At 45.4% G+C, this 24613-nt stretch overlaps 1 protein-coding gene across 1 annotated transcript in view; it reads left to right on the forward strand.

Annotated features, from left to right (window-relative positions):
- Positions 1-24613, forward strand: part of LOC138453830 (vomeronasal type-2 receptor 26-like) — a 341447-nt gene that overhangs the window by 72760 nt on the left and 244074 nt on the right. The gene's annotated exons all lie outside the window — the stretch shown is intronic.

Consider the following 24613-nt stretch of genomic DNA (forward strand, 5'->3'; position numbering starts at 1 on the left):
TGTATGGCAGAAAAGATATGCTATCAATATTTTGGCTGTACCCAAACCTAATGTACCCCCACCCACGGCTGCAACAGGTGTTACGTCAGGTGGTACTAGCAAGCCTCCACATAAGGGAAATATAGAGTTAAACGCAGCACATACTCAGATAATAAAGGTATTGATAATTACATAACAGATTCAGCACACGTCTCGAACAACATGTGGTACCAACACATGACCCAAATAGGTAAGCAGACAACAGAAGACAGCTGCTACGTCTGCTCATTGATCCCATACGCCATGAGCGCTTCTCGAACATTCGTTGCCACGGAAATAGATGAAAAGACAGCACAATGTATAATATACCTGGCACTGTTCCAAACGAAAGGGAGATTTCAAGGGACGGTGGTGAGACTGGTGTGGAAAATGTGAGACACGTATCCATACGAAAACAACTTCCTCAAGACTTATTTGAGTTACCACAAGAGCAGTTTGCATGCTGAAGCATTCAGATACATGACAAGTGGTCCTGAAAAGGGAGAAACGAAGAAAGTAACACTACAATACCTACCATGTGACTGGTACGCCACTGAAGTTCCTGGTAAACAAGGATGTTGGGAAGGACCACTGGTAACAATAACAGGGAAGGTGTACATGGACAACAAATGGGACATAGGAGTGATTGGCAGCAACATGGTAACAAGAGAAAATATTACAACTATTGATGAACACAATAACATATGTTGGACGATTTGGGGCAAGTACGTACCCATGCTGACGTGGATGGAGAAGGATGAAGACCCAATAAGCATACTGCCGCTGTCTGCACCTAAGATATGCTACCAACATAGAGGAGAAGTGGACGTGGGATACAACACCAACTGTGCAAGGTGATAGAGTTACCTGAGGGGGGAGCAGGAACAGCAGTATTAATGGACCATTACTGGGCATGCAGAAACATGGCATACCACACACTGCCCCCTCTGTGGAATGGTATATGCACAATGGTACACGTTAATGTACCATCACTAGTGGTGCCCCAGAAACATGTGAACATGGCGAACTTCCCTAAAATGGATGAAGGAAACAAGAGGAAGAAGAGATCTGTAAAACCTCAGAAGGGGTCAGAGAACGAAAACATCAACAACAACAATGTCCTGAATAGAAAGAAGAGACAAGGAGAACCTCTGACAGGAAATTACCTATGGGGAAGGCCGGAAACAGCACTCACTTCAATCCCTCCAGAACACAGACTATTCAGCAGAGCAGCAATGTTCTTCTCGTCAATAATACATCCGGGAATACAAGCTTACGCAAACGCAAAATGGCTCCAGATAACTCGATGGGAGCTAATGATGACAATTAATTCTACAGTAAATGGATTCAACGCAATAAAAGAGGAACTGCGAGCAGTGAGGATGGTAGCACTACAGAACAGATATGTATTAGATCTCCTTACAGCAATGGAAGGAGGAGTTTGCACAAAGATAGGACAATCATGCTGCACATTTATTCCTGCTAACGATGCTGACAATGGTACACTGACAGAAGCAGTACCACAACTGGCCCAGATGCACTCCAAAATGATGGAAGAAAGTAAAGGAGTGAAGAAGGATGACAGCTGGCTTTCAATGTTATGGTCATGGATGCCATCTTGGCTGTCGGACGGACTGAAGATTATAGTTGGATGCATAATACTGGCTGGAGCTGCACTGATCATAATAAGATTTTGGAAGGCCCGGAAGGTACGCACTACAGACGAAATGATCGAAATGGTTGGTATGCACCCCTTGATGCCGACAGATGATGGCCAGCACACAGACACAATAATAAAAGAAAGAGAAAAACTGCGCAAACAGATCATCACCAACCACCTGGACCCACCATCTGTGAAGCTCGAAAACCCAAGAAACCCAAGGAGCTACATAGGGAAATGGGTATACTGCACACCTGGAGGAACATGTGTATATATGTATTGGTCATTTGAAGACCATGTCAACTACTATGGACACTTGGGAGGAGTAACTAAAATATGGAGAGTAAGAGGAGATAAGGAAAAAGATATGTTTGTGGTCGACAAGTCGACCAGAGGGGGGACTGAAGTGGGAGAATGGGACAAAAGAGTCCCACCAATCCCCTCACGCCCCTGGCCTAGAGGATCGCGGCCCAGACACCCACCACGAGAGGAGTTTGCCTATCTACCAGACGACCAAATACCCTGGTACAGGAACATACGGATGTGCCCACCAGCCTGCCCACCAGCCTGCCCTGCCCAAGCCGACACCTGCGGCATGGATGAACTCGACTGAACCATTCAACAGTAAATAAACACATCGTTAGAGATGCCATGACGACCTAGCCAACGGTCAGAACACCCGTGCAAACATGCACACTGGACACTCCCACACCAATCCACACGAAGAACATATTCAGTGCTATGACGTAGGTGACAGACACACTCACTGACGCGCATCTTTATTATTTTTCACATAGGTTTTTCAAAATGCAGAAACGCAAGACGCACAACAAACTCATCTAAAATGCTTGCTGACGCTTCTCCTAACCCATGCATTTCGATGAGAAATATAACGAAGACATGATACTGGGGATAAAGCAATATGATACCGTAACTTAAAGTGCCGTGCATCAAACATCCCCACCTATGCACCAGGCCCAAGTAGGCCGCATGCAAAAGCCTCCATTAACATTGAACGAGCAAGAGTACAATTGCTGACCCTGCAGAATGAGCCCGGCGAGAACGGACAGCCAAGGGAACAATGTTGCAAACTCGCATGCCACAAGCCGAAGCCAAGGTCACACCTGCAAACTAAGCCAGACACACAGTGGAAAATGCAACATTAAATGTGCAGAATTCTGCCTCAACCACGGTCTCTCCTCACGTGACCAAGCCGAACCTGACAGGGTGCCAGACCCAGGAGGGAGGAGGCGCCTGGGTCCCACATTTTGAGACACAGGCAGCAACAATGAAGCGACTCAATGGACATCTGCTGCGGTGGGAGTAGTCTGCCCTCAAGCATATGAACAAATCCACGCATTGTCTGCACAAACACATAGTTACATATTGTTGCAAATGACAGGTGCATGCGAGCTGGGAACAACGATGGTCCCAGACTGGGGGGCTCACGAGTGGACCAATCAGAACATGGGGCACTTATCACTGACACCATTAACATTAGCCAATCATCAGGGGTCTTCGTGTAACAATTTTCATGTATCTAATAGAAGGGACAACCCAAGTATACCACCTGACTGACCCTTAACCACTAACAGCATTCTCTATACGTATGCTATACTAACCCTACCACTCGAGGAACCAATCCAGAGTGACGATAGGTTTTTTGCTAACTTTCCCAGGTGACGCAAGTAGCGCGTCATACTGAGGTAAAAAGGGCATGCGAGCCCCACGAATTTCGAGAGAGTCAGGACGGACGGGTACGATCCTTGACCCATCCCTGCCGTTGTTTAATAAAGAGCAGAACCACCTTGCTTCTTGCGTGTGCCTCATACACATTTTTGGGATATGCGGGAGGAGTTGGGGCCTCCCTGCCCGGAGGTCCGCGGATGGCCCAGCCGACCCCGGGAGAATTTCCCCCCGACAGGTATTCCAGCTTCCCTGTAGCAGCCCCCAGATTATGGAACTCACTCACATAAGCAATGAGCGTTCCCACACCCAGTTTAAGAAACGTCTAAAAACCTGGCTATTTAACAAATTCCAATCTAACTGCATCTTAGTTTTACCCACAACGATATGTCTGATGTAACAGATGTTCTGTAAATGTATTATATAACTCTGTTTTAACCAGCTCACTGTAACCATAATGCCATTGTTTTTGTACTAATCACTTGATGCTTTTGCCCTGTATCCAGAAAGCTTTTCTTGTCTACAACACTGTAACCTATGCCGTGACACCTATGGGTTTGGGCGTATAATCAAAATCAATAAATAAAAAAAATTAAAAATAAAATGTCCAAAGGGTCTACCCAGTTTCACCCCCCGCCTACCCACTAATGGAAAGGGATTAAGGCAGGGAGCTCCCCACACAATTGATAGCTTTGGGATATCTACTTACATGGGAGATCACTACTCTTAGCTCAGGAGGCCAACCAGATTTTTTGGACCCTCTTTTGGTAGGCAGCTCACACAAGGACTCTCTCACAGCAAGGTCCCTCCAGATAGGTCTCTCTCAGAAAGGGCTCCCAGGTTTCCATGCAAGGCTTACCCTGATGGTTTTGGTAGCTCTCCTTGCCTCCCTGCTAGTTGTTCCTCGCTAGAGTTCAGAATCAGATCAGACTCCAGGAGCAGAAATCAGAATCCAGGACCCATCCCTCTCAGACTGAAAACTGATATTATATAGGGCTGATGCCGCTTACACATTATAATAATTCCCACAATATGGATTGGCTTTCTCTCTCTTACCCTCCCACCAATATGCACATTGCATGTTGATAGAACCAGGAGTCGGCGGGTGAGTATGATGTAGGCTGAGGGAAGGGAAAGATTCCTCATCTCAAAATGACACAGGTTTACCTTTTTTTGTGCTGAAAAACCTCACAACATGGTAGCTACCCTAATTTTTCAGATAGCTGCATGAACCTATAAATGTTTGAGTTCTATATTTTTTTTACGAACGAATTAGGAGATCCTAATTTTATTTCAGCACGTCTTCCTGGGGAGCAGCTATTCTTTTTCACGATTTGCTCCTGAGACAAAATAGTTACAAATGGGACACTTCCCAATTCAAACATTAGTTTCACAATCTATCACTTCACCAAGTTTCCTGCCCCTCGGATCTTATGAGAAGGCTGGAATCATAATAGTTCCCATATCTCAACTTGTGCACATCACACAGAATGAATATTTACACAATTCTCTTTTTATTAAAGAAAAGGTGGTCCAATGTTACATATATGGCAGTGCATCTATCCCCCACCTTTTTTTGGTTTTCATTTCTCAGTCTCCACCTGACCAGGACTGTTAGGCAGAAACCTGTGCAGTTCCCTTGGGGAACACTGCAAAAGATTTAAGACTACAGGTATAGCAGTAAACCCACTTGGTAGCAGTCTGTACCACCCAGATTTACCTGGTAGCTGTGGCTGAGCAGTCTGACTTCCCTCAAGAAGAGTTAGGCAGTATGTAAAGTATACACAATAGGTACTCAAACACCACAGCACAAGCAAACACTGACCAGAGCTTGGTTTCAAAAGTATATAGTTATTTATTTATTAAACACACATAAGTTGAAAACACTCTAGCAAAATATAGTAAAAACACTTCAAACACAGTTATAATGAAAGCAGTTTCAACCCTTACTCCTATCTAGACAACTCTAGGTTAACACCACATAGTTCAAACAGAGGTGAGTGCTTAACGTTAGATGACACTCTAGTAGATTCAAGAAAGGGATAGAAAAAGCAGAAATAGGTTAAACACACCACTCTAAGGTCAGAACACTTGCAATAGGCTTAAAGAAGTACAAAGTCACAGGTGAGCAAAAGTCACTAGGCAGGGCCCACTCTTAGAGCAGCCGGAGCAAACATGTGCCCAAGATCACACTGTTATTAGGGATTCAAAGTCTTGCAAAGAGTTAGAAAGAGTTTAGAGTGGCTTAGAAAGTTTAGCCAGAGTGTCCCAGGCACTCCCAGGTTCGAAAGCCGGGGGCTAAATCTACCCCGTACAGTCGGTGGCAAGGGAAGCCAGGCGGAACACGGTACCTTAAGCGGAAAGGATCCTCCAGCGGTGGCAGTTGTTCCAGGCAGTGGCAGCAAGGCTCGACGTCGGTCAGGGGAGAGGAAGTTCTCGCTGACGAGCAGAAGAAGAAGGTCGTTGCACTGCCCGGGAAGAAACCAGCTGCGGAGTCCTCCGGTTAAAGGGTTGTACCGACTTTCGCGGTAGTGGTAAAAGTGTGGTATTCCTGTTGCCGGGGTGCTTGGCACGGGCAAGGCGGCCACGAGATACCTCGAAGAAGCGAAAAGAAGGTGAAAACTGGTTGTCCCCACCAGTCAAGGGAAGGAGCCACTCTGTTAAGAGTTCTCCTCGGTCGTTGGGAAAAGTGGTGAGACGGTTCAGCAGGGCTCCACCGGGTGGTGTCATCATAGCAGGTCGGCTCAGCTCTTCCCTCGTCGGATTCTTGGTCCTGTGGCGACTTCTGAAGTTCCAGTCCCCAAAGCCCTGCTTTTATCCAGCAAACCCCCATTCACCCAGCCTAGCTGTCACTCAAACATGCTAAGTGGTGAGCTGGCCGGCTCACCACTTGGGCCAATCAGGACGGAGTGCGACTTGAGTTACCAAGGTAACTCAGTCCAGGGTGCCTAAATCCCCCTCCACCCCTCCTAAGTACACCAGACAGAGTGGCACCACTTTGGAGGGCTTCTGTGGAGAAGCCCGCCAAAAGTGGAACAAAGGGCTCCACTTTGGGTCAGAGTTACAGAGGCGAACACCAACGCCATTTTAGAATCAAGTTTTGGCAAAAAATCCCAACCGGAGTTATAATAATAAATATATAAACCGGCGGTATGTTTAAGGCTACCGTAAATAAATAATTAAATGTGTTAGCCTAAAACAATGGGAAATCCCATAGGAAAATATTCGCGGTCGAATATAAAAAGTAGTTTCCACTGCCACCAGCCAAAACTCGATCAGGGGGGACGGAGACGTGCCCCCTCGACTAACAGACCCTGGGGCAATCGAATTGCCCCAGCCAGTACGTCCACAATATGATGGTTTGTACTGGTTCTGTTCAGGATTCAAGACTAGCAAAGTCTTTGGTGACTTTACATGCCCTGGGAGACAGTAGTCAGTCCCAGGGTATGGAGTCTATGATGGGGAGTCCCTAGGACACCCCTGGGTTACTGCACAGAGGGTGCTGTGTAACCCACATCACAAAAATACATGAGGCCCTATGGAGTAAAAGACCCCATAGCCCATTCAACACAAGGTTTTAACCAAGATCACACACTTCAACATGCCCAAGAGTGAGGGTAAAAGAGTCTCACTCCTGGCAGGAGAAAAAAATAAACCCCAGAAATCCAGCAAAGCTGCTGGGGGACTCACTAGGTAGGGAAATTCAGCCTAAACAGAGAATTCTCCCTAACACTCGCCCCCCCAGACTAAGGGACAGGAGGATTTAATCCACTCCTGGATGAACCTCATACCTCTAGTCGATGATATACATCCTAGAGAGTCCATCAGCATTTTGATGGTGACACCCTGACCTGTGCTCAATGGTGAAATCAAACCCTTGCAGGCAGATTGACCATCTTAATAGTTTTGGATTTTCCCCTTCATTTGCATTAACCATCTCAAGGGTTGGTGGTCAGTCTGAATAACAAAAGTAGAACCATACAAGTATGGCCTAAACTTCTTCAGTGCCCACACAATAGCAAAGCATTCTCTTTCGATTGTTGCCCACCTTGTCTCAGGATCCTTCAGTTTTCTACTGATGAAGCAAATGGGGTGCTCCCTACCCTTCTCATCCAGTTGGCTTAGAACTGCACCTATACCTACATTGGAAGCATCAGTTTGTACAATGAAAGTTTGGTGGTAGTCAGGAGCTCTTAATACTGGAGCTTGGCAAAGAGCTCTCTTCAGTTTTTCAAAGGCCTGATTGCACTCCTCATTCCATTTTACCTTTTTAGGGAATTTAGGAGAGGAGATTACATTCAGTGGAGAAGCTATGGTCCCATAGTTCTCAATGAAATTCCTGTAATACCCAGTGAGGCCTAGGAAGGCTCTCACTTGGGTTTGAGTAGTTGGTGTTGTCCAATTTTGCACAGCTTCAATCTTGCTGAGCAAAGGCCTTATTTCTCCACCTCCTACCTCATGCCCAAGGTAGACCACTTTACTTTGACCAATCTGGCACTTACTGGCTTTGATTGTCAAACGGGCCTGTTCAAGGGCCTGCAACACATGTCCTAGGTGGCTCACATGTTCCTCCCAGGAGTGGCTGAAGACTGCAATGTCATCCAAGTATGCCATGCAGAAATCTTCCATCCCAGCCAGAACTTGGTTCACCATCCTTTGGAATGTGGCAGGTGCATTTTTTAATCCAAAAGGCATGACCTTAAACTGGTACAAGCCGACTGGGGTTGAAAATGCAGTCTTCTCCTTGGCATGGTCTGTCAGGGCTATTTGCCAATAGCCTGACGTAAGGTCAAATGTGCTGAGGTACTTGGCTGCACCAAGTTTATCCACCAACTCATCTGTCCTGGGCAAAGGGTGGGCATCAGTCTTGGTGACTGCATTTAGAGCTCTATAGTCCACACAGAATCTTAAGTCTTTAGATCCTGCCTTTGGTACTAACACAACTGGGCTAGACCATGGACTAGTAGAGGGCTCTATTACCCCGAGATCAAGCATCTTCTTGACCTCTCCTTTGATGTGGGTTCTGATATGCTCTGACATTCTGTATCCTCTGCTTTTGACTGGCAGACAGTCACCAGTGAGTATATCGTGCTGGCCCCAAGGGGTCAAGCCTGGTGACAGTGAGAACAGGGGGGCAAACTGATTTAACATAGATTTGCACTCCTCGTGTTGCTCAGGTGTCAGGTCTGAAGAGAGATTGGCTCCTTCGACTTTTTCATCTAAAGGCACACCTCTGAGGAGATCAGGGAGAGATTCACTCTCTTCTTCCTCTGCAGCTGAAGCTAGAAGCAAGGCTCCTAGGTCAGGTCTGGAGATATATGCTTTTAGTCTGTTGGTGTGGAAGACTCTAGGAGCTTCTCTGGGTCTGCCCAGATCCACCAGATAGTTGACCTCTCCAAGTTTTCCCACAATCTTGAAGGGTCCCATCCACTTGTCTTGCAAGGCCCTCTGCCTTGTTGGGAGCATAACTAGAACTAGCTGGTCTTGAGTAAACTCAACCATGTTAGCCTTCTGGTCATGCCAATGTTTGACCAGAGCTTGACCAGCTTTCAAGTTGTCACTTGCTTCTGCCATCATGTGTGACATTCTCCTCCGGAGACCTATCACATAGTCAGTCACTCTGACTGGCTTGAGGGGAGGAGCACCTTCCAACCCCTCCTTAATCAGGGCCAATGGACCTCTGACCGGATGGCCATAGAGAAGCTCAAAGGGAGAATAACCTACTCCCTCCTGAGGGACTTCTCTATAAGCAAAGAGAAGGCATGGCAGTAGAAGGTCCCACTTTTTCTTAAGGGGTTCCTCTAAAGCACCTATCATGCTCTTCATGGTTCTGTTAAACCTTTCAACCAACCCGTTTGTCTGTGGGTGGTATGCTGTTGAGAACTTGTAAGTAACTCCACAGGTTTTCCACATGGCTTTCATGTAGTGGGACATAAAGTTTGACCCCCTGTCAGAGATTACTTCCATAGGAAACCCAACCCTGGTAAAAATACCAAGGAGGGCCTTAGCCACAGCCGGAGCTGTAACAGTCCTCATAGGAATTGCCTCAGGGTACCTAGTAGCATGGTCTACTACAACAAGTATAAACCTGTTGCCTGAGGAGGTTGGAGGATCAAGGGGACCAACAATGTCAATCCCTACCCTCTCAAATGGGACTCCCACAACTGGGAGAGGCACTAAAGGTGCCACATTCTTGGAACCAACCTTACCAGAAGTCTGGCAGGTATGGCAGCTCTTACAATATCTATCTACTTCAGCCCCCATCTTTGGCCAATAAAAGTAGAGTGAGAGCCTTTCCTTGGTCTTCTTGAAACTCAAGTGACCAGCCAAAGGTATCTCATGGGCTAGTTGTAAGAACTGTTGTCTGTTCTCTTGTGGGACTACAAGGCGTTTGTAGTCTCCAGGTTCAGACTCAGTTGGTTCACTGTAGAAGAGGCCATCTTCCCAGTGTAACCTATACTTCCCAGTCTCTTGCCCATCAGCCTGAGAAGCTGCCTGGTGGCGGAGACTTTCCAGAGTTGGACATTCTCTCTGTCCCTTACGAAAAGCCGCCCTGCTAGGCCCACCTTCTGCCAGTAAAGACTGCAGCTCAGGATGGTCCTCAGGGTCCAAATCTCCAATAAGGTTTGGGCCTCCCTCTAGCTCTTCTTCAGAGTCTAGCTCAACCACACAGGGTTGTACCTCCCTCTCAGCCTCAGCTGGAGGGGGAGTTACAGGTGTAACTTTGGACAACCTAGGGGAAGTCCTTGTTGGAAGCACTGGAGTGCTTGCTGCTGGCTTTTTCCTAGGAGTCTTGGGTTGCCCCTTTGCTCCTGATCTGGTTGTTACTGCAGTAAGTTGCTCCAGTGGGAGAGGAGTGATTTCTGTCATCATCTCCTGAGATAACCCTCTCAGGGTTTTCTCTCTTGCAGGTTTTGTGAGCTCCTGTAACCTTTTGCTAGGGGGTCTGGGGGTATGAGATACAACTCCAAGAGCTTTGAGGTCATTACCCAACAGAACCCTACCTGGCACTTCACATTGTACACTGACAGGTATTTTCACAGCCATATCATTACATTGGATGAGAACTGGTAACTGGGGACACATCTGCACAGGCCCACCAGCTAACTTGGTGAGGCATTTGGGTGCCTTAGCAACATCCTCTGCCTTGAAAAATGATTCATCCACCACAGTTATGCTGGCCCCAGTGTCCCTAATGGCAGGAGTCTCCTGGCCATTCACCTGGACACTGTCCTTATAATACTCTTTAGTATTATCTGGGATAGAGTTATACACATCTAAATTCTGTTGTTCCCACAACCCCAGAGAGACTAAAGAAACACTAGCTGAGACTCCAGTGGGTTCATCAGCTAGTAATAGAAAGTTTCCACTTGCCATATGTACTTCCTCTTCTGGAGCGAAGGCTAAGGAGGCAAGCTGGACCCCTGAAGGTTTACCCTTACATCTGGGATCTCCTTTCACATGGTCAGTAGCCTTACAAACAAAGCATGAGCCAAAGGCTCGCTGGAATGGAGGCTTGTTCTGACCTCCTTCTGGTCTGGGACCAGAAGGTACACTAGCCTGATTCGATTTCCCTTGGGGCTTACCCTTATAATTTTGTTTGGGGCCCTCTTTGGAATTTGTAGTATTTGAATTCTCTTTGGAGTCCTTTTTAGGCTGTTTCTCCCCATCCTTTTTCTGAGTTACCCCAGAATCCTTGTGAGTGGCCCGGTTGGCAACCCATAAGTCAGCAGCCCTAGCCAGTTTCTGGGAATCTAATTCCTTGGAATCAGCCAAGTGTTGTCTGAGCTCAGGAGAGCAGGCATCATAAATAGTCTCCAACATAAACAAATTCTTCATACCTTCATAAGTGTTCACCTTGTAACCCTTAATCCATCCCTCTAAGTTTTTCAACCCTTCACTCACCCAGGTAGCCCAAGGGGTACCATCATGCTTTTTGAGGCTCCTAAACCTCTTAAGATACTGGGAAGGGGTCTTCCCAAACCTAGCTATCAAAGCTAGTTTCACAGATTCATAGTCCTTCTTATCCTCCTCCCCCATCTCCATTACCACATCAGTTGCAACAGGGGGAAGCCTAGAGAACAACCAGGTGAGTAAGTCATTTCCTGTGATGTTCTGGAGCCCATGATTATATTCAAACAGAGACAACCAATCCAACACATCCAACTTAGGCTCATACATACCAACCAATTCTTTAGGCATCCGGGGTCTTTTAGGACTGGAACTTCTAGAGGAGCCAGAGAGAGAAGCATTCTCAACAGATAATTTCTTCATTTCTAGCTCATACTTGAGCTCCATTTCCCTTAGCCTTAGTTCTTTGTCAGTTTGAGCATTAAGTTTCTTATACTCCAATTCTAGTTTCATTTTCTCCAGTTCAAAGTACTGAGGACTAAATGTGGGGCCTGGTAAGGGCCCAGTAGGTACAGCAGGTAGAGCAGACAGAGGCCTAGGGGGTACAGTCACAACAGCCTCACCCTCCTCTTCTGACTCTTCCTCAGAATCATCAACATTTTGCTCCATGTTAATTTCAATACTGTCATCTACAGTTGCTGGATTGGTAGGTTCCTCTGAACCCTCACCCAGACTTTGGTTAGCTAACAATCTTTCAATCAGCTCCATCTTCTTGCCCTTAGTCATGAGATCCTTATGTTTACAGAGCACTCTTAAACAATCAGCAGTTTTGGCTGCCAGGGACTCTTGACTATAGCTTTCTATAACTGACATGTTAGAGGTTTACTTTTATAGTGTTAAGCTTTGTGGTTAGTTGCACTAAGGTATCTAAAGCACACTAAAATGTATACTCAATACAAATCCCACCGCTGTACACCAGTGTTAGGCAGAAACCTGTGCAGTTCCCTTGGGGAACACTGCAAAAGATTTAAGACTACAGGTATAGCAGTAAACCCACTTGGTAGCAGTCTGTACCACCCAGATTTACCTGGTAGCTGTGGCTGAGCAGTCAGACTTCCCTCAAGAAGAGTTAGGCAGTATGTAAAGTATACACAATAGGTACTCAAACACCACAGCACAAGCAAACACTGACCAGAGCTTGGTTTCAAAAGTATATAGTTATTTATTTATTAAACACACATAAGTTGAAAACACTCTAGCAAAATATAGTAAAAACACTTCAAACACAGTTATAATGAAAGCAGTTTCAACCCTTACTCCTATCTAGACAACTCTAGGTTTAACACCACATAGTTCAAACAGAGGTGAGTGCTTAACGTTAGATGACACTCTAGTAGATTCAAGAAAGGGATAGAAAAAGCAGAAATAGGTTAAACACACCACTCTAAGGTCCAGAACACTTGCAATAGGCTTAAAGAAGTACAAAGTCACAGGTGAGCAAAAGTCACTAGGCAGGGCCCACTCTTAGAGCAGCCGGAGCAAACATGTGCCCAAGATCACACTGTTATTAGGGATTCAAAGTCTTGCAAAGAGTTAGAAAGAGTTTAGAGTGGCTTAGAAAGTTTAGCCAGAGTGTCCCAGGCACTCCCAGGTTCGAAAGCCGGGGGCTAAATCTACCCCGTACAGTCGGTGGCAAGGGAAGCCAGGCGGAACACGGTACCTTAAGCGGAAAGGATCCTCCAGCGGTGGCAGTTGTTCCAGGCAGTGGCAGCAAGGCTCGACGTCGGTCAGGGGAGAGGAAGTTCTCGCTGAAGAGCAGAAGAAGAAGGTCGTTGCACTGCCCGGGAAGAAACCAGCCGCGGAGTCCTCCGGTTAAAGGGTTGTACCGACTTTCGCGGTAGTGGTAAAAGTGTGGTATTCCGGTTGCCGGGGTGCTTGGCACGGGCAAGGCGGCCACGAGATACCTCGAAGAAGCGAAAAGAAGGTGAAAACTGGTTGTCCCCACCAGTCAAGGGAAGGAGCCACTCTGTTAAGAGTTCTCCTCGGTCGTTGGGAAAAGTGGTGAGACGGTTCAGCAGGGCTCCACCGGGTGGTGTCGTCGTAGCAGGTCGGCTCAGCTCTTCCCTCGTCGGATTCTTGGTCCTGTGGCGACTTCTGAAGTTCCAGTCCCCAAAGCCCTGCTTTTATGCAGCAAACCCCCATTCACCCAGCCTAGCTGTCACTCAAACATGCTAAGTGGTGAGCCGGCCGGCTCACCACTTGGGCCAATCAGGACGGAATGCGACTTGAGTTACCAAGGTAACTCAGTCCAGGGTGCCTAAATCCCCCTCCACCCCTCCTAAGTACCCCAGACAGAGTGGCACCACTTTGGAGGGCTTCTGTGGAGAAGCCCGCCAAAAGTGGAACAAAGGGCTCCACTTTGGGTCAGAGTTACAGAGGCGAACACCAACGCCATTTTAGAATCAAGTTTTGGCAAAAAATCCCAACCGGAGTTATAATAATAAATATATAAACCGGCGGTATGTTTAAGGCTATCGTAAATAAATAATTAAATGTGTTAGCCTAAAACAATGGGAACTCCCATAGGAAAATATTCGCAGTCGAATATAAAAAGTAGTTTCCACTGCCACCAGCCAAAACTCGATCAGGGGGGACGGAGACGTGCCCCCTCGACTAACAGACCCTGGGGCAATCGAATTGCCCCAGCCAGTACGTCCACAATGTGATGGTTTGTACTGGTTCTGTTCAGGATTCAAGACTAGCAAAGTCTTTGGTGACTTTACATGCCCTGGGAGACAGTAGTCAGTCCCAGGGTATGGAGTCTATGTTGGGGAGTCCCTAGGACACCCCTGGGTTACTGCACAGAGGGTGCTGTGTAACCCACATCACAAAAATACATGAGGCCCTATGGAGTAAAAGACCCCATAGCCCATTCAACACAAGGTTTTAACCAAGATCACACACTTCAACATGCCCAAGAGTGAGGGTAAAAGAGTCTCACTCCTGGCAGGAGAAAAAAATAAACCCCAGAAATCCAGCAAAGCTGCTGGGGGATTCACTAGGTAGGGAAATTCAGCCTAAACAGAGAATTCTCCCTAACAAGGACATCTGCTCGGCTCATGTTTATTCTACTCTCTAATGGACAGTTAATAGGGAGGTTTGACCTTAAGAGTCATTTCTGATGGCCATGTTATCTGTATCACGCAATTCAGATCTCTCTTCCATCATTACTTTGTATTTTTAACTCAACTCCAGGCCTGTTTCTTTGGTGGGCCCAACCCAAAGTTCTGGGGTCACAGTTCCAGATACACAGAACTTTCAGTTCAGTGGGGAAAACAGCAGCAGAATTCTGAAAAAATAGTATTTTAAATTGAAAATATGTGTTTACACATGACATTTTGTATTGCATCTGGGCCTGCAAGCAAGAAATAAACTTTCTTTAATAGCGTATTAGAACAGGTTGTAATTTCACTTTTGGTATTATTTACACAGATAGGCCGTCGTTACATAAGAAACCAGTGTTCAGATTTACACAAAACAAAATAGGCCTTTCCATTTAAAGGTTGTCATTTTATGTGATCAAATGAAGTCTCTTTATCCCTGATAAATGTAATCTGTCACTCTGCTTTATTTCTTAAATGTAAGGCCCCATAAATTCTTTACATCTTCCACATGTGCAGTATTTCAATGCATCTTTTCTTTCCATGTGCACTGCTGCAATTTTGAATCTATTGAAATATGCCTTTTACCAGTTTACACGACCAGTTTACAGTACCACATGTCTTTTTGGACTCCATTGGACACCGTTTGCAATATTGCAGTTTTGCGTCACACTCTCCTTCAGCTCGGTACCTGTCCATTTTGACAAAGTTGAGGGAGGCCCATTCTCTCTCATTCACTAAGCCTCATGTGGAAAATAAATATTTTGTACTGACCTGCATCTTCCAATGGGTGTTACATAAGCCAGCTTCACTTTCATAGTAGGGGCCCAGCATGGCCTCTCAATCTCAGTCACTGTGGGGTTGTATTTTCACCCCACAGATCCCCCCTGGGTCTTTGACTCAGGGACCCATATAAAAGAGTGATGGAGAGTGGTGGGTTTATTGTTTTCTTTTTGCTTTGGCTCATGGCTTTTCTCATTGGAACACGTCCGCTCTTTTTCCTGTCCTGAGGGAGTGGCGCTCTGGTCTGTACTCCACTCTTTTTGGATGATGATTTTGGGGTCTTTGGTCCTGGAACCCCTCCCTTTTTGGAACCTCCTACACCCAGGCTGTGAAGGTACAGAGTTATTGGGTCTGCAGAGAGTAAAAGAGCTGGTAAGTATATGATACAGTACTTGATTCCCAGGCAAACAGGCAGACGATTTGAAAACAAAACACTTACTGATGCTTAAAGATTTCAATGTTAACCTTGATTTCACTTGACATACACAATTCTACAACATTACCTTTCTCTAATTTTTATACATTTGTAGAGGAGCAGCTGCATGACTGGAAATCCGGCCCCCTAACTCCTGTATGTTGGAAGCCTGAGATTGTGCCATGCTTGACACCAGCAGTTGTGACATACCAAACCGAATATTCAAAAGAAGGTACCCTCTGAGAAAACCTTATCAAATGTATTCCTGAAGGGACGACAATCTTGGGGAGAAACTCCTCGAAGGAATATGAAAAAAGGGAAAAAGGAACTGGTGTCATCCCAAGAGACGAACGTGACGCACTGAGAAGACTGACTGAATAGAATGCATGGAGCTTATAGACACTGATGACGAAGTAAAGAATAACAAAGTTACTCACCATAGTGACTATCTTACTCCTAGTCCATAGTCCCCTTTCCTCCATACTTTTGGGACATTCTCTCCAGTGGGACGGGACCAGAGCACTTTTGTAAAAAAGCATCAAATTGAAAAATGTGTCCTTCTTCTCTTTTTACTCGGGATACTGCACGTGGTCGTACCCCCGCCTTCCTTAGCTCCGCCTTGCGCATCATCCTTCAGCCCTTTTCTATCGCCAGGTCTGAGACCTTTAAGTAATAATAGAGGATACTTATTAGAGGGGACGGCGGGCAGGCGTATGGAGGAAAGGGGACTATGGACTAGGAGTAAGATAGTCACTACGGGGAGTAACTTTGTTATGCTCCTACATCCCGTCCTCTTTCCTCCATACTTTTGGGAGATTACCAAGCACTCTCAAACAGTATAGTACGGAATGGGTGAAAGGCACGGCAGATAAGATGTTCATGCCATGGCCACAAGGGGGATCGCTGTCAAAAGCGGTATTGCAACACATGAACACATTTATTTATTTACTGTATTTATTTACTTTTGTAAAGCGCACAAAGCGGCCCTGGGGGATCGTGGCACTGTTACAGCGGTGCTTACTTAGTTACAAAGACAATAGACTCGCCTGTATGTGGTTCTTGGTTCCATTGAACCTAGTGCCAGACAGATGACTGTTACATTGATGCAGAAATGGCAGAGTTACAGGCTCAAAAGGTTAAGGTATGAGACAGAATGCCCAATGCACAGTCCGATGGCAGGAGACCTTCCCCGGGATGGTGGAGTGGAAGGGTAGGCATTGAACACTGTGGTGAACTAATTGAAGAACACAATTTTCAGAGATTTGAGGAAAGCTAGGTGAGAGGTCTCATTTCACATGGTTGTGGGGAGGGAATTCCAGTGTTTGGGGGGCATGGAAAGAGAAGCTGGTAACTCCTGCTTATGCCCTTTTGAAGGAGGTGACTTTAAGCTGATTGGAGTGATGTGACCTTTTGGGTCTGGAGGAGGTAGCTCTGATTACTTTTTCAACAAGATAAGTGGGGGCTGTAAGTGTGAGGCATTTATGGGTTATATACTTGCACATTGCGTACACGAGGACGAAATTAGAGAAAAGATTAGCAATTCTAGAGCTCTGGAAAATGTACCAAGAAGGGAGGCAAGCTCTGCCACCTGAGGAGTGGATGCTTAGTCAGAGAAAGGAAAAAGGTGTTGAGCCCTCAGCTCCCCTCGCTTGAAGAAAAAGGCGCTAGTATGGAGGAAATAGGGTTGTGCCCTTTAAAGGAATCAAAAACGGCAACAGGGTATCGTAATCTGATATACAAACTGCCTGCTTATAGCAGCGATGATAGTCCAGAGGAGAATAAGAGAAAATAAGAGATCTGTAAGATCATACAAGACAAAGAAGAAAATAGTGAGTGGTCGAATATATCAACAGAAATAGAAAGAGAGATTAAGAGATGAAAATGAGAGAAGGATAAAGCTAACGAGAGTGCGCGTGCAGAACAAATTATGAGAGAATAGATATTACTCAAAATCAATGGGAAAAGCATCAAAGAGGTTAGGCAAAAAGAAGATAAGGATGAAGAAGAAAGATGGGACAAGAAACGAGAGAAGAGATTGAAAGAAGATGAGCAGAAAAGGAAGAACAGAGAGCAACGAGAGCAGATCTATCAAGAGGAGCAAGAGAGAAAAAAAGAACGGGCCGAGGAACAAAGAAAATATGACAATAGACAGAGAGCGATTGAAGACAGGGATATAAGAAAAAAAGGTAGAGAGAAGCGGATGACGCACAAAAATGTATGGACAAAAGAATACACAGATGAAGGGAAGAAGAGGAAAGAACGGACGGCGTAAGGAGAGAAGAACTGTCACATGTCGTGGACCTTCGGGGCTAAGAGTCAACAGTTGAGATAGCCCCCATCCTTATTGGCCACTGGAACCTCTTTCCATAGATGAATGAGAGACTTTCCTCCCAAGAGCGCAGCCTGCAGGGTAGAAAAACACCTGACAGGCTCGGGGTTTGAATGGAAAGGCAGGAGTGACAGCAGAGCTGTAAGGAAGGAAGAACAAATCAAATACAGACAATGAATATGACTTCGGGTAAATCCTTCTAGTTTCCACCAGTAGCACCCCCAAAGCACCCCACTCTTACCTGTTACCCTGTTATTTGGAGCGGAAAACCTACTTGCTACAATGCAAGCAACCAAGGCTGAGTAGTTTGCATGAGATGCCAAAACAGGTCAGTACAGGAGATGAAGGGTTCCTCCAAGGGGTAGTTCTAATGGGAGACCCAGAGTGCGAGGGCGAAGCTAAGCGGAAATACACAGAGTCATCAAAATCCAGAAATGAAGAAGTATTCCAGTAGCAGAAGCAGCTCCAATGGAAAAGTGGCAGACCAATAGTAAGACGTGTTGATGCAGCAAAGCGTCCCTGAGCAATACGTGAGAGGCAAGCAATTCCAAGATCAAAAACAAAAAGGTAACCTCATCAGATTGCAGCGTAGCAATTTGAGGTGAGTTACTGCAGCATAGCGTCCCAGAAGTTTAGGGGCGGTAAAATATGGCAGTGGAAACAGATAAGTAGGAGCAAAATGATATGCAGATCAGAGCACAATGGAAAAGACAGCTGATGTCAGCAGGTGCTCACGCAGGGGAAATGGGGCTGATACAATAGACACCAGAGGGCAAGGCAGAAGAGATACCGGTAGCCATGTAGCTGTGTTCCAGGGGTCGTGTAAGCAATCCTAGGGAAGCCGTTTGTCGGAAACAGATGAGGGCTAAAGCAAAGCCGATTCCAAAATAGCATAGCCAGGGGTGAAAGTCAAAAATGAAGAAAACCAGAATCAGTAGAGCAACTGGGCTGTGGATGGAAAACAAAGGTTTAGGAGTAGCACTGTTCCTCATGGAGGAAGCTAAATACTAAGTTCCAGGTGAGGCGTGGAATAGACAGCGCATTGCATTCCATGCAGGCAAGGTACATCAGGACTGATGGGAAATGTAGTCTATTGCTTGCGCCGAGACTGTCATTGTGCAAGACACCACAGCAGTCTCCAATTCTTTGTGTACCACAAGGTACACAAGGTGAAGCCGGAGGACCCAGAGGCATGACAAGAACAAAGGCAAGAGGAAGAAAGATTTAGAAGGGAGGCAAGAAAGTGAAGAAATAGAATGAGGGAGTAGACAGCGGGGTCCTGATACTAGTGTTGTTTGTAAAGAGCCAGTAGGGCCAAGCCCAGCATGGGATAAAACAGAAGAGTTCCTTTCCGATAAAGGAAGCAACATCAGGGTCCTCTAGCTTAGTATTGGAAGAATAGAACTTTGATGCGGGAAGCATCAGAGAAAGGATCAATAAGATCTATCAAGAATTAAATGAAGGTAGCACCTATGAAAGTCGAGGAAAGAGGGATCAATCCCTAGCATTTCAGTTACAAAGCGAAGAAGAAATTCTATTCAATCACGAACATAGAGCGTTGTCGTTAAGCAGACTGAACTTAGACAAAAGTGAAGTGGATGATAGTCACAATAGTTGGGGACAAGACATGTCATATGAGGAAAGGGAGTCCATCTTTGAGGTAGCACGCCAGATCCCAAACCATATCCAGAACGTCCTAGAGGATGATCGTATAGTGAGATGGGAGAATCGCTGCCATATGTGAGCAGATTAAGGTCACTGCCGGCAAGGAGGCAGACAGGGACAATCGTCCCTGCCATGGATTGACCAACGATGGGCACCGACTGTGGGTTGGGGTTTATGCAATTTCCCTTACTGGAAAATGGGGGAGCAAGACCACAGTAAATTCCATGGCCGCAGATGGATAAGGATAATTTAAGGTGCAAGCTCCTGAGTTTGACTTCGGGTTCTAGGAAATGGATCTATGAGTTCGAAAAAATGACAGGAGGAAACACGCTTGCCATAGGGGACATTAAGTGTCTCCTGGCAGTTATTCTTGGAGAGAGTGCTGATGATATATGGAGTGGAGCAGGATATTCGAGTGTGACAGCACAAAACACAGGGCATGACTGAGCACCGTTTAATAATTGCAGAGCAGTCGTATGGAGGGCTCTCAGGTACAGTATCTTGACACATCAGATGCGGGTGCAATTATGACACATAAGATGAAGGAAGATGAAGACCCTATTACTTACATTCAGGACATTCAAGAGAAATGGCAAATTGAGGCTCTTGAGCCTTGGGAAAAAACAGTGGCATTATTTTATGGCATTTTATGTCAGGGGTTGCCTGAGCATGTACAGAGACAGATGAAGAAACAAGTGTGAATGGAAGCGAAATCATGGGCTGAGATACAGTTGACGATAGTGCATCACTGCCGGTTGTTGCAAGAGAAAAATAGGAAGAAAGATGAGACTAGGAAAATCGAGGAAGCCAAGTTAGTTCAGAAGAAATTATCAAAATTTGCCATAGAAGGGGCGGTATTGACAAGTGGAGAAGGATTGGGAATGCAGGAAGAAATGGGTACATCGCAAGCGAGTAATCAGCGCCCAATGGACCAAGGTGGATATGGGCTTGTGCCACGAGGCAGAGGTATAGGCTATAGAGGAAGAGGAAGAGGATTCCAAAGTAATCAAGGTGGGTTTCAGAATACACTGAATGAGAAATAGAGTACTCAGGGAGAATTCAACCAAGGGGGACTTGTCAGACGAGCACCACCAGTATGTTGGACTTGTGGGATGACAGGGCACATTGCACGTGTATGTGGGTGCCAAGGGAATGCACGGAATGGCCTATTTTCAAGAGGGGGGACAGCTTATCCTCCACCATATAGCACATAAACTAGGGAAGGGTTTTATCAAGATCACACAGTATATCAGAAACAGGCACCGCAAGCACGGTAGTAACAGCGGCAAGAGCAAGTGCAAATGAATCCAACACAAGGGCAGTCACAACAGGCCCCTATGCAGACACAGCAGTATGCAAACATAAGACAAGTGTTGACACCCAGAATAGGAGGTGTCAATGTGGTAGGAGGAAATCAGGGACAGGGATGAGCCTGCACCCACAATAGGACAGATTACAGGGTGACTTGATGTGTTCAGTACTATCTCCGATGCCAGACTCCCAAGAGGAACTAAGGGTCGATGTGATGATAGGAGCCAAATCTTTTTCTTTCCTAGTAGAAACTGGAGCTACTCGTTCATGTATACAAGAGGGAAAATATCCAATGTCAGGAATTGCTATGAATACTGAAGGGTTCTCTGGAGCTACGAGTCAAGTTCCTTTTACTGATGAATTATCAGTCTCTATAGGAGAGTGTGACATGTCTGTTCCCTTGTTATATTCCCGACAGACACAAGTTAACATTTTGGGAAGAGATTTGATGACAAAACTTAACATGATGATTTCATTCACTGATCAAGGAATAGTGTGCTCCACCCCAGGAATACACTATTTAAATGTGGGCAAATTTATACTGGTGTTCACGGGACAAGTGATTCTGCAAAGTGCTCTAGTAGATCCATAGGTTTTTCTATATGGGGCGAGCATCCTACTGACATGGCTTTCCAGTTTAGTGGGGAAAATTGTGAGGATACCTAATGAGTTTCTGTTTAGACCACTAATGCATATGGATGAAGAGGGAGGGCAGACTATCCCTATGGAATTAGAAGTAGCCACAGTACAAAGGGAAATGGCAATGCTCAAAGGAGTAGACAATGTGGGCAGACCATGGTGAACAGTAATAGCTCTCGAGGAAGGGTATATATTGACTGACATGACTGATGACAACATGTTTAGGGAAGACCGAACAGATGATGAAGTGATGTGCTTTATGAGCATCACATACTGGATAAGGATAGAAAAGAGAGAAGTCCCACAGCGAATGACGATAATGCGACAGCGTCCAGCATATTTTCAGGAACACTTGGAGAAGGTGCCAAGCGTCCTTTGGACACAGGACCTTATGATGTAGGTTTATTAAAAGTAATAAAGGAAGTCAAAATAAAACTGACGCCAGGAGCAATTTTACCATGAGCAAGACAGTACCCCATGTCTCGAGAGGCTGATGAAGGTGTATTTCAGACTATTTCAGCACTGATGAAACAAGGAATTCTGATGCCATCGGAATCGTCGTGTAACACTGCAGTGTATCGGATAAAAATATCTAAAGGAGGGTCATAGAGATTGATACAAGATATGAGACCGATTAACCAGATTGTAGATGCAGAGTTTCCTTTATTTCCTAATCCAGTGACAATACTGTGCAGTATCCCTGTGGAAGCTCGATATTACACGGTGGTCGATTTGAAAAATTTGTTTTTCTCGATCCCGTTGTACAGAGACTCACAAGAATTGACTTCCTTTACATTTCGCCAAACTCAACTGAAACATGCTCGTTTGCCCCAGGGGTACTTTGAGTCTCCATCAATTTTTAACAGAGTTTTACAGATGGATCTAGGCAATATTGATCTTAAGAGTACAGTGATACAATACGTAGGTGACATTTTAATTTGTAGCACCACGGAAGATGAGTGCAGGCAAGATTCTATTCAGTTGATGACTATTCTAGAAGACAAGGGATATAAGGAAGACAAGGAGAAGTTATAATACTGCCAAGAATAGGTGTTAAACATAGGGCAGTTGATGTCACATGAAGGAAGGAAGGTGACACCTGAAAGAGCTGAGGCGGTTATGAAAACCTCAAAGCCAAATACAGTGAAACAGATGCAACAGTTTTTGGGGCTATGCAACTATGTTAGAATCTGGGTGTTCGATTACAGTTCATACATGAGACCCCTTTTGCAAGCTTTAAAGAAAGCACAAGTGGATAAAGTAAAAATAGAATGGGCTAAAGAAATGGAAAAAGCGTTTGAGGAGCTGAAAAAAGCAATTTGTACGGCCCCTGTTTTGGGAATTCCCAATTATGTGAGGAATTGGATCTGTTTTCGCACACAAATGGGCCAGTCATGACAACAGCGCTTACACAGAGAACCACATTGGGGTACAAGCCTTTAGCATATTACAGTGGGATTGTAGACCCAGTTGTGAACAGTCATTGGCAGCTGCCACATCTGCAATTGAGAGGTCTACAAGTATTGTCATGGGCTTCTCTATGACTCGCTTCGTGGAACATGCTCTGTTTGCCATTTTAGAGAAATCCAAAGGCACATTGACATCCCAAAGAGCTTCAGCTTATGAAGTAATGATTTCAAATCCAACAATTAAGATTGTAAGATGTAGTATAGTGAATCCTGCCATGTTTATAGCTGAGCCATTGAAGGAAGGCGACCATGTGCATGACTGTGCTAATTATGTTGAATTTTATGATGATATGCCCCGAGTAAAGGAGAATGCTTTGGCGGGAGGGGGAACTCTCTTTATCGATCTTTGAAAATTGATCAGACTAGTGGGAAAGGCCCTCAGACGCAGAGGTAGTGAGACACAGATTGAATGGAGAATTTGAAGGTGTAGCAAGTGCAAGACTGCCGGTTGTATACGAATTGTTCGAACTACAATTGTTCGAATTACAATTGACCTTTGCACAATTGACCGAAATTTGAAGGTCAATTGTTACATATATGTGGGGAGACACCACCCGCAACCAATGCAAAACCCCCCGCAACCTCCACCTAAACCCATTGTATATGTATATATATATATATGTATGTGTATATATATATATATATATATATATATATATATATATATATATATTACACATCCCGCGGTAGCGGCTGTGTAGTTATGGTTATGGTTATGATTACGTTGCTAATCCCTTAGGAAGAGCACTTTTTGGGTGGCTTATAACTTCGCTCCAACCGACGAATCCTCACCAAACTTTGCAAAAAAAGTATATGACCCACTCTAAAATTGCACATTTTGGTGAGGTTTGTTCCAGGGGGGGGGCAAAGTTATAGGGGGGGTCCCAAAATTTATTTTTTCCCATAGACATAATGGTAAAAAACTTTGCACACTCCTAGAGCTCAAACCGCTGGACGGATTTCCACCAAATTTGCAGCAGGAGCGGTGGCTTAGTTAATTAATTTGGTGTACATCTGTCCAGTTTTTTTTTTAAATGACCAAACGTAAGGAAAAAAAAGTGTGATATCTGTGTCCAATCCGGAGACACACTTCGCTGTTCGCTCCGCGGACAAGACACCGATTGGCTAATCGACTTGCATCATGTCCGCGGACACGCAACGTGTCTGCCAATTCGCTGGAGTGAGGCCTGAGGTGAGTCACATTGTTTGAATGTGCCCGCCATCTTGGATCACAGCGTGGCGGCGAACAGAGGCAAAATGCAATTTTGGGGAGTGTGTTGGTGTGCAGGAGTGCTTGGGGAGGGATGGGGAGTAATACATGGGTCAAATACTGTATTTGTTTAGGTGGCAGGTGCCCCTGATGTGTTCGCCATGTCCACGGTCCTCGCGGCTGTCCGTGGACATAATAAATGCACTACTAGCTATTTTACTTTAGTATGATGTTGTTTTTGGGTTGTTAGTAGAGCATTGATTGTAATTAATATCCCCTATAAGCAGCCCACATACCACAGTCAAAATGTTTGGTAGCATAGGTGTGTTATGCTGCAGTGGTTGTGGCCAGGGCCTAGAGTCTTGGGTGCATGGCCGAAAGCCGTAGGCCGTAGGCCATGCACCCAAGACTCTAGG

The sequence above is a fragment of the Ambystoma mexicanum genome, chromosome 4p, assembly GCF_040938575.1.
Source record: "Ambystoma mexicanum isolate Mex_15411 chromosome 4p, UKY_AmexF1_1, whole genome shotgun sequence".
NCBI lineage: Eukaryota > Metazoa > Chordata > Amphibia > Caudata > Ambystomatidae > Ambystoma > Ambystoma mexicanum.